The sequence below is a fragment of the Gymnoscopelus microlampas genome (genome assembly GCF_963454915.1).
Source record: "Gymnoscopelus microlampas genome assembly, chromosome: 17".
Classification (NCBI taxonomy): domain Eukaryota; kingdom Metazoa; phylum Chordata; class Actinopteri; order Myctophiformes; family Myctophidae; genus Gymnoscopelus; species Gymnoscopelus microlampas.
In genome coordinates, this window is record NC_139954.1 from 45649299 (window position 1) to 45662878 (window position 13580).

At 41.2% G+C, this 13580-nt stretch overlaps 1 protein-coding gene across 1 annotated transcript in view; it reads left to right on the plus strand.

The window, feature by feature from the left end:
- Nucleotides 1-2336: 2336 nt before the first annotated feature.
- The window catches only part of lypd6 (LY6/PLAUR domain containing 6), a 65038-nt gene continuing 53794 nt past the window's right edge, over nucleotides 2337-13580 (plus strand). The window contains exon 1 of the mRNA XM_084084030.1: nucleotides 2337-2485. The gene's annotated coding sequence lies outside the window, so the exon portion shown is untranslated. The remainder of the gene's footprint in view (nucleotides 2486-13580) is intronic.

Below are 13580 nucleotides of genomic sequence, written 5' to 3' on the forward strand. Positions count from 1 at the left end.
GTATCGATACTTTTACTTAAGTACAACATTTTTGTACTTTTCCCACCACTGATAAAATAAAGGGAATGCATTAATTAGTTGTTTAATTAACTAATGAACTAATGAATTCATTAATAAAATAACTGGTTAAAATAAGTGCAAGAATGCACAGAACCCTATACCTCCCTTACTATGAAACTATAATTTCATTTTATAGCTGGTATGGTTCTCTTCGACAGCCTCCATGGAATGAAAATGTCTTATTATGTGTCATCTATCTATCAACACGCTCACTGCATGACATGACTTTTCACATACGAGCACTTCCGTAGCTCTGACTCCAAAAGTACATCCCCATCACGACACAAATCACATTCATACTTAGATGTGGGCACTTTTCTCTCTCCAAGTGTATCTCTAGGCGCCGTGCTTTATGTGCCTTTGATTTATTTGATTCAAGACACATGACATGACCCCTCCTCTTAATAACAGTGAAGGAGTCTGTTTAAAAACACATTTAGGTTTGAAGTCCTACCCGCCAATATGGCAGTATCAGTCAGCCGGTGGACGAAGTACATTTACTTGAGTACTGTACTTAAGTACAGTATTTGTACCTGTGCTTTACTTGAGTATTAAGTCTTTTTTTTTGACACTTATGACTTTCACTCCACTACATTTCAAAGACAAATATAGTACTTTTGACAATTCTAGGAAGGGAAAGAGTACATTTTGAATTAACCGTGGAAGCCCTATTTCAAATATTGTGAATCTTTTGGGAGGCAAAGCTAAAAAAGATTGTACAGCAATATGGATTGATATTACAAAGAAAAATTTGCTCTGTAATTTTTACTTTTGAATACTTAAGTAATGGAGTACTTGCTTTAAAAAAAAAAGTTTCTTCAAATTTGACAGAGTAACTTTCACTCGTAGTTGAGTAATATTTGACCAGGAGGAGTATCTATACTATTACTATGTGACTCAAGTACTGTGGGGTTGAGTACTTTGTCCACCACACTGTCAGTATCAGTAAACGCTTTTCTTTTGTTCTGTTGTTCTATTCTTTCTGGGCAGGCACACACACACACACACACACACACACACACACACACACACACACACACACACACACACACACACACACACACACACACACACACACACACACACACACACATTCATAAACGCACGTGTGCACGCGCATGCCTTTGATTGAATGAAACTCTATATGAGCAGCTGAGGGCGTAACACTTGAACATTAAATGATCTCTCGACGAGTGTTAAATGGGCCTACTTGTGTCTGAGCATTATAAACATTTCTTTATGTGTTCTGAAAGCCCCCTTATGGCAGTGGTGCTCAACCTGTGGGTCGGGACTCCCAGGGACCCCCACATGATTTTTTTTTTTGGGGGGGGGGGGGGGGGGTCCAGGGGGTCCCCAGGGGGTCCCCATCAAAAGTAGTTCATATAGCATCACAATTAACCACTATCCATTTATATGTTGGCTATTCAAAATTAGCAGATCAACAAGCTCACAGTGCATGCTCCGAGCTTGTAGATCTGCTATATTTGTGAAAATGTTTGAAAAATATTGCCTTATGTTATTTTTTTTAACATAAATCTTACATAAAACAGTGGTGTGAAGTAACTGAGTACATTTACTCAAGTACTGTACTTAAGTACAATTTTGAGGTATTTTTACTTCACTGGAGTATTTCCAATTTGCAGTACTTTTACTTCTACTTCACTATACATCTCAGAGGCAAATATTATGCTTTTACTCCACTACAATTATTTGAAAACTTGAGTTACTAGTTACTTTTTAGATTTTGATTATTATTACAAAAGCCCTATAGGCCTACATACATTTTGGCCATTTAAAAATAGCAGATCTACAAGCTCATAATGTGTCGCATTGTGAGCTTGTAGATCTGCTATTTTCAAAAGATTATATACATTTGAAAACTTGTAATATGGGACATTATGCATAATCAGTACTTTCTACTTTGGTACTTTAAGTACAGTTTGATACCAATTCTTTTGTACTTTTACTCAAGTCAATTCTGAATTTCTAACTTTTTCCTGTATTACAGAGTTTTTCTACATTGCAGTATTTATTGATACGTTTACAAAGAAATACAATAAAAATAAGAGTACTTTCTCCACCACTGAATAACAATAAATAAATGCATTCTAACAATAACAATAACAGCAAGGTGCAGCGCAGCCTATGGGGGACGGGACACGCCCACCTCACGCTCTGATTGGAGCAGAGTGAGTTGACGGATGTGTGGTGCTGGTTACAATGTATTCCATTTGTGAAGACGTTCAAACAGTGATCGGACCTGCGCTGTGTGTGGATCGGACACAATAATAACCCTCAAAGCCAACAGAACACAAACTGTCTGTTTGTTTGTTTGTTTGATCTTCGTGGACTAAACAGCAAAAAAAAAGACTTAAAGGACAATCCGTGAAGTTTGACAGCCAGCTGCACAGGGACTTCTTTTCAAGTAAGTGTTTGTTATTCAGCCTCTGCAACAATATAGGAGCTGAGATCAGATCAATGAAGGAGACGGAACACACAGACAGGAGAAACGCAGCAGCCGTAGAGTCATAGATCTATGCAAAAACAACTTGATATTCCTATTTCGTTTGATTATTTGCGGTAGAGAGAAAAAACTCCAAAGTGCTAATGTAATCCCATAATGTGATCTAGATCAGTGTGTGTGGTGCAGCAGCACCTTTTTCTGTTTCCTAGAAAATGGTGTTCCTAGCCTGACCCACTTTGACCTTATACCAGCTGCATGAAATAATAATTATAATACACAGGCTGCTGTCCTGTTAATAAATACACAAAGTTTCGATCCATAAAGCAGCTTTTTATGGAACCTCAGAAATGTTTAAAACATTCAACTGCTAAGACTATAGACTTTGGTTTGCCTCATTCCATTTTATTTGGACTACAACACGCAAATAATGACACTTATGTTCGGTGTGTGACATTAATAAATAATAGCACGCAAAGCAGACAAAGGAGGGTTTGCCTCTGTGCGAATTCATGAACTAAATTAGTAATCAATTAATTACTGCATTTACTTAGGATGCCTTGGTTATTTCTTTTGTATGATAGTATTTTTTTAAATTACTTTTTTAATATATATTTTTTAACAAATCTCTTTATTACTTTTTTTGCAGACAATAAAACAAAAATTGGGGCAAGTAGTAAGGACAACAAAAACTAAAACTTTTTTCTTCGTCTGCTGCAAGAACATGTCATGTAATTGAAGTGGACTATCAGTGTTAGTGTATAAAGCAGGGGTCTTCAGCAGGGGGTCCGAGACCCCTAGGGGGTCCTCAGATTTACTACAGGGGGGTCCACCAAATCTTTGTGTGATATGATTTTTCTTTTCTTTTTTTACATTAACCACTAGAACCCTAGCATCCCTTTTCTGAGGAGAACTTTAGCCAAAAATAGCAGATCTACAAGCTCACAACGCCTGAGGCGTTGTGAGCTTGTAGATCTGCTATTTTTGGCTAAAGAGGTATAGGTGTAGAGGGGGGAAAAAAAGAGCAGACCAAGTAATAAAAATAATAAAAAATAATCTGAAACACAATCTTATACAATATAGAGGGGGGTCCCTGCTTCATCTAACTAACTCTCAGCTAGGGGGTCTTCGGCCCTGAAAAGAAAAACGTTGAAGACCCCTGGTATATCGAGGCTATATACATCTGGAAGCCCCCCCCCCCCCCTGTCACAGTCCTGTTAGCTGTTAGGAACACGCCATACATGCAGGTTGGATTTCACACATTTGGACAGTGTTACTGAGGTCCTGACCCCCATGCCGGGCCCACTGCATTGTTCCCCCTGTGAGGACAGCCAGCAGGTGCAGCTCTATAAACCATCTCCATTTGATTTGGATTTAACCACTTGAACCCCAGCAGCATCCCTCCCTCCCTATTCTGGAGGGAGGGAGGGATGGGGCAACCAGTACAGTTGCAACTCGGGTCCAGTTTATTAAATATAGAGGGTTTATTATTATTATTATTAGTAGTAGTAGTATTAATATTAATGTTGTTGTTGTTATTATTGTTATTATTATTATTATTATTATTATTATTATTATTATTATTATTATTATTATTATTATCAGTATTATTAGTATTAGTATTTTATTTTATTGAGCAGCAGACAGAGATTATTTTATATTTTTAGATGGGTTCACAGAGTGAGAAAAGTGACCTAAATGTATACCCATATAAGGTGATATTTTTTACATGATTATTATAGAGTTAAATGAACACGATTGATTTTCCTGTGTGCTGCCAGGGAGGGTGAGGGTGCAGCACAACCCCCAGGGGGGCTTTGTTTGTTCTAAGCCAGGGCACACTGTTGCTATGTAGCTTTCAATGCGTCCGCTTTGGGAGTGGTTTGATAATATTGTTATTATATGCATCGATTTGATGATGTGAGACTCGATATGGTCTGGTTGATATCTAGTGGTGGTGATCGTGCTATGACAGAAGGGTTGTCTTTTCCTGATTTTTTTTTTAATCACTTGAGCCATATTTGATACTTTCAAAATATGTTCACAATGTTCAAACATATATCACAATACGATATTGTGTGGCAATATAGGTATTTAGGTATTTGGTCCAAAAATATCATGATATTACATTTTAGCCGTATGGCCCTGCCCTATAGCAGAGGGGGGGGGGGGGGGGGAGGCGGGGGGAACAGAAATGCCCTTGTCTGTTAGATCTGTGGTTCTCAAACGATTTTGACCGGGGGACGGGGGGTCCGGGGAGCAGCAGGGGTCCAAACGGACCCTTCCGGGTCTGTAACTAAAAGTGTACAAATGGAACCTAATAACACTGAGGATTTTACAGTGTAGATTTGGGTCCCAGATAATTGTATTTTTATTTTTATCAAATGGGGGGTCCTTGAAATCACTGCATTGGTGCATGTGTTCCTGACATCTGTAGACAAAAAAAACGTGGCCTGCCTAGGTCATGAATTATTGCCAAATTGGGGACACAATTCTAATTGGTAGGCTATAACTTAAGATACAATAATCTGAAGACCCAGATGGAACGCCTTGCTGTCACTGTTGCCATGTCTGCTTATTATAAGCGACTTTGGGCTTAAATGTCTGTAAAGCTGCTTGTAAATATCGGCAGTGGCGGCTTGCTTATTTGGGCTTGTTTCCTAAATGTTGTTTAAACCAGTGGTTCTCAAACATCTTCAAATCAAGGGCCCACAAATTAATATGTATTTGTCCATGGACCCCCCCATCTGAAAACATTTTGTTTGGGCAGGGACCCCCGTACCAGATTTGTGTTGTTAAAATGTTTTTAAAAAATTCAAAATGTTTAAATTTTGTTCAAGATTTGTTTGACAATTAGCAGATATACTGTACAAGCTTGTCACGATTATTGTGACCAAAATAATTGCGATTTACGATATTATCGTGCTAATCTAAATATGCTTAAAACTCTTAAAATGCCACTTTTGTTAACCACTTGAACCCTAGAATCCATTGTCTTGGGTGGAACATTTGCCAAAAATAGCAGAGCTTGTGTATCGGATATTTTCAAATATCCGATACGCATAGGTTTCTTTTGGGCTTGTTTCCATAGACCTGGTTGCTCACTCCTCTCGCTAAATCTGGCAACACTGCTTGCCACGCCACGGCTTGGAAGAAACCCCCCACAGCAGCTGACCTCACTTCTGAACCTCGCTTGTGATCTGAATAGAAGAATAAATGCCTCTAATTTGCTGTGAAGCCCATCTGTAGTCTGCCTAATATTGATAATCAGATGTTGAGCCGGCCCTCTTTGTTGTCCCTTTACCCCTCATCTGCATAACAATGGGCTGATGAAAAATGAGTGTGTGGAGATTATGAAGGAAGAATGGACTTCTGTGGCAAACTATGCGGTTATATCTGTGGACAGGCCCCTCTGTTTGGCTCGGTGTTGCGCGTGGCATCAGCAGACAGAGCGGCCCCCGGGGGCCCCATTTCTGCTGCTGTGTGCGTGAGCGTGTGTGCGTGTGTGCGTGTGCGTGAGCGTGTGCGCGTGTGTGCGTGTGCGTGAGCGTGTGCGCGTGCGCCAGTCATTGGTGGAAAAAGTACTTAAATGTTTTACTTAAGTAAAAATATCAATACTGTAGAAATAGCTACTCTGTTACAAGTAAACGTCCAAAATTCAAAATGTACTTGAGTAAAAGTATTGTCATCAAAATTAACTTAAAGTACCAAACGTAAAAGTACTGATTATGCAGAATGTCCCATTACAAGTTTTCAAATGCATAAACATCTTTTGAAAATAGCAGATCTACAAGCTCACAATGCGTCGCATCACCTCCAGTTTTCAAATAATTGTAGTGTAGTAGAAGTACAATATTTGCCTCTTAGATGTAGTGGAGTAAAAAAAAATAAAAGTATTGGACATTGGAAATACCTCAAAATTGTACTTTAGTACAGTACTTGAGTACATGACATTCCACCACTGTGTGTGTGTGTGTGTGTGTGTGTGTGTGTGTGTGTGTGTGTGTGTGTGTGTGTGTGTGTGTGTGTGTGTGTGTGTGTGTGTGTGTGTGTGTGTGTGTGTGTGTGTGTGTGTGTGTGTGTGTGTGTGTGTGTGTGTGCACGCGTGTGCGTGTGTGTGCGCGAGCAACGTGTGTGAGTGAGTGATTGAGAATGGGCTGCTATCACTCTTGTGATCCCAAACACAGTCTGCTCTGCTAGCGCTGTAGAATATGCCCCCTGGTGCTTGTTAATTTATTCGGCTAAAAATATACTCAGCTTTTTAAGGTGCTGCAAAAAGCAAACCTGTATTGCCATCGTCGGTGTCGCATTAGATGGTGGATAAAGCAATATGAATCGATCGCAATTTATGTCCAAATCTTTTAGGCTTTCCTTATGGATGTAGACTGTACTACTGTACAATAAATGGCGTTACATTCTAGGCATGCATTTCCGACAAGTCTGTCTTTGATCAAGTAGTACCATTAGTTCACTGGAGATATACAGTAACACTTTAGGATTTAACCCATTAAGACCTGGAACTGTGTCATTTTTAGATTTGAGCTCAAAATAATTATTTTACACTTTGGGCTATTCAAAAATAGCAGATATACAAGCTCGTAGCGCGGCACCGAGTGCCGCGCTACGAGCTTGTAGATCTGCTATTTTTGAAAAACCGTGAAAATGTGTGCAAATCTTTGAATATATATATATTTTTAAAGCGAACATTTTTTAACTCAAATCTTTGCTTCTGGGGGGCTCCCTGGAACAACATATTTTGAGGGGGTCCGCGGCCAAATACATATCATTTTGGGGGTCCTTGACATGAAAATGATTGAGCACCACTGATACAGAAACATACGTTTTTCAGAATACTGTTGGGATTTAGGAGACGTGTAGAATCGGCTTCAGGAGGTCTCAATGGGTTAATCAAGTAGTACTATTAGTTCAGTGGAGATATACTGTAACACTTCAAGATTTAAATAGTAAAACAAAACAGTCGATTCCAAACAAACGACACAAGCAGTGCTTCCGTGTCACTTATACACAATCACAATCATATTGACTTTAAAAATACACTCCGACTGGCCCGGACGGCTAGCGTAGCGGTCTGGGCACCTAGGCTGCAGCCTGACAGCGTGTTCCCGACGACCTTTGCTGCGGGGTCACTCCCCATTTCCTGTCAGTCTACTGCAGTGGTTCTCGACCAGTGGTCCGGGGACCACCAGTGGTCCTTGAGGAGGGGGTTCCAGGGGGTCCCCAGCAAAAGGCGTTAATACATTTTCACCCCTTTATCCATATTGTACACGTTGGCTATTCAAAAATGGCGGATATGCAAGCTCACAGCGGGTCACCTAGTGCCGCACTGTGAGCTTGTAGATCTGCTATTTTTCGTTTTTGAAGAATTTTGTAGAATGTTTCATTTTTTAACACAAATCTTTCTCTTCTGGCGGTCCCTGGCACAAAACATTTTCAGATGGGGGTCGTGGATAAAATGTATATCAATTTAGGGGTCCTTGGCATGAAAAAGATTGAAAACCACTGGTCTACTGTAGCCTATACTATCAAATAAAGGCAGAACAAGCCAAAAAGAAATCTTCAAAAAAACTAATACAATCAGACTGACACTGATTGTATCAGTTCACATCGGCTGATAACGATTGTTTTCCAATATACCTTACCGGTGCATTCATACTACCTTTTAACCCATTAAGACCTGGAACTTTGTCATTTTTAGATTTGAGCTAAAAAAAACATCATTCTACACTTTGGGCTATTCAAAAATAGCAGATCTACAAGCTCATAGCGCGGCACCGAGTGCCGCGCTATGAGCTTGTAGATCTGCTATTTTTGAAAAATCGTGAAAATGTGTGCAAGTCTTTGAATATATATATTTTTAAAGCGAACATTTTTAACTCAAATCGTTGCTTCTGGGGGGTCCCTGGAACAAGATATTTTGATGGGGGTCCGCGGCCAAATACATATAATTTTGGGGGTCCTTGACATGAAAAAGATTGAGCACCACTGATATAGAAACATAGGTTTTTCAGAAAACTGTTGAGATTTAGGAGACATGTAGAATCGGCTTCAGGCCTCAATGGGTTAATAATTCGCCGCTGTGGCGTCCATGGCTCCGTGCAAGCAATTTCCTTCTTGACATTTTAATACACAGCAGCACTACCCCCCACACATGTTACATGAATCCCAAAGCTGCATTAACCTTGTTCCTTTGTACTCCTCTGTCCCATTGATGGATAGGTGATTAACACCGGCACCCAGCACCCTCCCCCGCGGAGTGATAGACGAGGTCTTACAGCTCTGACAGAACTGAGGAATGACCTGTCACCTGTGTGAAGAAAACTCTATTCCCCCTCATTAGCTTTGTAGACACTTTCCATTATGTATCCGTCTGATGGGAAACCCTGTCCCACATCTGTGGCCACGCTACTACGCTACTACGCTACCACGCTACCACGCTACCACGCTACTACGCTACTACTATGATGAATGTGCTCAGTGGCGTTTTGAAGCACCCGGAAGTAAGCATAGGAACCAATATGGAACCAATATGAACCAATGGAAGGGATCCATTGGTCGTGACACGTCGTGAGCATGCGCACAAAACGGGGGACGCATGCGCAGTAGCATTTAAGTGCATTCTCAGATTTGACCACTAGGCTTGGCCGCTTCACTGTTCTACCGTAGTTCTGGGGGCTTGGTTCCACCTGCGAGGTTCAGCCTTGCCATGTCTGCTTTATTATAAGCGACTTTGGGGCTTGTTTATCTGTAAAGTCGCTTGTAAGTTATTGGTATTTGCTTGTGGGTTGCGGTGTTTCTCAAGTGTAGTTGCTTATTTGGGGCTTTTTTCCTAATGTTGTTTAAACCAGTTCTCAAACATTTTCATGTCAAGGACCCCCCCGAATTATGTAAAAATGTATTTGCCCCCCCCCCCCCCCCCCATCTAAATATATTTTGTGCCAGGGACCCCCGTACCAGATTTGTGGCGTTAAAATGTTACGAAAAATATTCAAAATGTTTCGCTTCTTTTTTTTTTCCAAGATTTGTTTGAAAATAGCAGTCGCAACGCGTTGTGAGGCTATTTTCAAATAGCCGATGCATATATAGGTTTAAAGTGCCCACGTGGCCTTAATAGTTGCTTCTTTTGGGCTTGTTTTCATAGACCTAGGTTGCTTATTTATCTGGCAACGCTGGCGAGGGTTTGCCTGCCATGGTCCCTATAGTGGGAGTGGGACAGACGGAGGGACACGACCAGGTGTGGCATGCGAGACAATAATGGCGAGGGGATATAGGGAGACATGCAGGATGAGGGCATACGGGCCATTATCTACCATACCGGCAGACAGACAGACAGACAGACAGACAGACAGACAGACAGACAGACAGACAGACAGACAGACAGTGCCAGGAACATGGAAGATGATTCATAATGCTGGTATCTATGGGTGGCGGAAAAATGAGCCTCCCCTCAGAAATATCCTCTGTGTGTAACGGCTAACGGGCCTGGGGTTTTTAAGATGCCTCTCTGCTTCAATTCTTTGACAGATGTCCCTGTGTAAAATATGTCCGTCTGTCGTCACTCGGGGTTATTCTGCACGCTAACCGCTTGACAAATGAGACCTCTTAGGGTGTAAGTACCCCCAGCTCTGTGACGGACCGTCTTTTTAGTGGAATGCTCGCTGTGTGTGTGTGCTGGTTTTTAAGCAGCAAAAGAGTTCTAACGGCCACTGCTACAGTATACTACTCGGTCTGAGTTATCTGTAGTGATAGAGTGGCCCTGCATGTGTACTGAAAAAGAAAAGAGAGAGAGCGAGAGAAGAATACTGATTATGCAGTCTGTTTTCTCGTCCGTATCTCTTCCTGGCACACATAGATACGCGTAAGGGCACACGCTCTTCTGAAGAGCGCCAGCTACTTTATGGGCAAGCGTGTGCAGACAGCATAGCGCACGCACACACACACACACACACACACACACACACACACACACACACACACACACACACACACACACACACACACACACACACACACACACACACACACACACACACACACACACACACACACACACACACACACACACACACACACACACACACACACACACACACACTTGATGTCACAGAGTCACTTGTAGTAGCTGCTGGCCCCTGGTTTCCTTACATAAACCCGGAGCAGACCAGAGCATGTCTGCTGGCTAATCAGCATGGGTCAGCACAAGATAAAGAGCTTTTTGTACAACCGCCAAAACAAAAAAACTCACCTCTCTTGTTCCCGGGGTCTGCCAGGGAAGAAGGAGACATTTGGGGTCGTTAATCTTCAATCCTTCCAACATGTCTTTCACATCAAAACAGAAAGGAGGAGAAAAAAATAAGAGCCTCCTCTCTAAGACGGGTTAATGTTTAACTCTGGAGACAATGGTGGATTCTATGTTTCCTTCTCAGACTGTTAAAAACATTAAAGGGAAATACCCGTCATTTTTATAAGGAGCCTCTCAGGAAGCCCCCACAGGTGCCTCCAGACTGCGCCCACAAATCACTGTCGCGCCCTTGTCAGCGCCAGGCTGTTCAAGTGGGTCATGGCAGTGCGAGGGTCACCGGTGGTGGGCGAGTGCCTTGAACCGGTTCAAACCAGTTGTGAACCCTCTGACTACAGAGATTAATCCCATGGTGGCATTCCTATTTCCTTAGGGGTATGGGACAATTCGTATTTATTGTACAAAATAATGTATATATAAGTATATAATATAATCCTCACAGTGATCATTTATCCATTTGCTAAGGGTCCATTTGGTTACATTTGTTCACCCTAGGAGTTAACACTGAGGGTTTTTACTGTAAATATAGTGATACAAAATGATATACACACAAATCTGAGCGTTAAAAACTCTGTCAATTCAAGTAACACTCAACATTTTAGAGTTCATGAGGGGGTCTTCATCGGAAGCAACCTCAATGTGAGACATGCCCACAGTTGTGCTTATTGTAGACTTATAAGAAAAAAAGATGAGTCTTAACCCTTTAAGACCTGAAGCCGATTCTACATGTCTCCTAAATCTCAACAGTATTCTGAAAAACGTATGTTTCTATATCAGTGGTGCTCAATATTTTTCATGTCAAGGACCCCCAAAATTATATGTATTTGGCCGCGGACCCCCATGAAAATATGTTGTTCCAGGGACCCCCCCCCCCCAGAAGCAAAGATTTGAGTTAAAAATATTCGCTTTAAAAATATATATATTCAAATATTTGCACACATTTTCACGATTTAAAAAAAAATAGCAGATCGACAAGCTCATAACGCGGCACTCGGTGCTGCGCTATGAGCTTGTATATCTGCTATTTTTGAATAGCCCAAAGTGTAAAATAAAGCTTTTTTTTAGCTCAAATCAAAAAATGAGACAGTTCCAGGTCGTTAATGGCGGTATAATAATAATTACTGTAGGATATTTTCAGTCCATTACCTCAGATGGCGTGCAGGGTGTTCCGTCACAGAGGAGACCCTGTCGAGAAGCATGAGGGCCACAGGCTGAGATGGATGCTGTATCCATGGCCATAGTTGTTTTAGCCCTCGGGCTATATGTCAGATCATTCATATTGGAATCTAATGGAGGCGACATAGATGTGGCTTTCTGTGTTTTTTCTTTTTTACAAAATGATGTGTAAGTTATGGGGCACAGGGCCATGTTCGCGGCCATGCCATAATGAATGGATATACTGTATAGGACCAAGGGGGGGTGGGGTGGGGAGGGGGCGGAATTTCCTCGCGGCATCCAGGGCTTTCTCTCTTGTCTGACATACTTCTAATGCTCACTGTGAATAATTCAGGAAAGTTTGTGCAAGCTTAACCCATTAAGACCGGGAACGCATCCGTCTTTTTTTTTAGATTTTAACCATTATCTTTGGCTATTCAAAAATAGCAGATCTACAAGCTCATAGCGCGGCACCGAGTGCTATGAGCTTGTAGATCTGCTATTTAAAAAAAACAATCTTGAACATTTGTGCAAATCTTTGAATATATATATATTTTTTTAAAGAGAACATTTTTAACTCAAATCTCTCAGTTTTCTGAAAACAATGATGTTACTAGATATATCAGTGGTTCTCAAACTTCTTTCATCTTTCATTGTCCCCCAAAATGATATGTATTTGTCTGCGGACCCCCATCACAAAATATGTTGTTCCAGGGACCCCCAGAAGCAAAGATTTGAGTAAAAACATGTTATATAGGCTACATTTTCAAATATTTGCACACATTTTCATTTTTTCAAAAATAGCAGATCTACAAGCTCATAGCGCGGCACTGAGTGCTTGTATATCTGCTATTTTTTAATAGCCAAAGAAATCTGAAAAAATGACACACACAGATGCGTTCCCGGTCTTAATGGGTTAAACGCATGGATGGCTTCAGCAAGATCTTTAGGCACGGTCACTGCGCCAACCATCCGTCCATATGGCAAAAAGGCACCGCTGGGGCTGTCAGAGTGATATGTCTTATGCATTGCTAAGGCGGTAGAGAGGGGGGGGGGGGGGGGGTACTCATGTATCATGTGTAATTGCAGCCAGGGACTGGCTAGCAAACTGGCTTTTGAGGAATGCATTTCTCATATACAATATGATTACGCACAGCTAAAATCATCTGAGAGTGTGAAAGTGGACCCGTAAGCCTACGTTATAAGGAAAATTAACAGTGATCATAAGACCTGGAACTGTGTCATTTTTAGATTTGAGCTAAAAAGCATTATTTTACACTCTGGGCTATTCAAAAATAGCAGATATACAAGCTCATAGCGCGGCACCGAGTGCCGCACTACGAGCTTGTAGATCTGCTATTTTTGAAAATTCGTGAAAATGTGTGCAAATCTTTGAATATATATGTTTTTAAAGCGAACATTTTAACTCAAATCTTTGCTTCTGGGGGGTCCCTGGAACAACATATTTTGATGGGGGTCCGCAGCCAAATACATATCCTTTTGGGGGTCCTTGACATGAAAAAGATTGAGCACCACTGATATAGAAACATACGTTTTTCAGAATACTGTTGAGATTTAGGAGACATG